Raw genomic sequence first — 291 nt, 5'->3', positions numbered from 1 at the left:
AATCAGCAATAGCATAAATGGATATTTTAGGGCCAGGTCCATTTGAGGGGCCGCTATATTTTTTAGGTCTGATGAAAAAAATAAACATCACAAGATTAAAAACGTTTATTTCTTATTTGACCTAAAGCAAATATTTTCTTTTGTTATAGATTTACCCCCTCTAGCTCTAGTTACGCCCCTAATCACCAATTACGTAAAATAAAATAATAAAATCGACGCTCATTTGTTTTTATTACGTAATGTTTTCCTTCGAGAAACCGCTCCTTAAAACTCTAATTCTCGAACTTGTTT

The 291-nt window shown here is 32.3% G+C and overlaps 1 protein-coding gene across 4 annotated transcripts in view; it reads right to left on the bottom strand.

Annotated features, from left to right (window-relative positions):
* The window catches only part of LOC119587783 (MAM and LDL-receptor class A domain-containing protein 1-like), an 18,186-nt gene that overhangs the window by 5,946 nt on the left and 11,949 nt on the right, over window positions 1-291 (bottom strand). The window lies entirely within an intron of this gene.

This window comes from Penaeus monodon, chromosome 23 (genome assembly GCF_015228065.2).
Source record: "Penaeus monodon isolate SGIC_2016 chromosome 23, NSTDA_Pmon_1, whole genome shotgun sequence".
Taxonomy (NCBI): domain Eukaryota; kingdom Metazoa; phylum Arthropoda; class Malacostraca; order Decapoda; family Penaeidae; genus Penaeus; species Penaeus monodon.
Note: the sequence above shows the minus strand (reverse complement) of the source record. Positions and strands in the feature narration are given on the sequence as shown.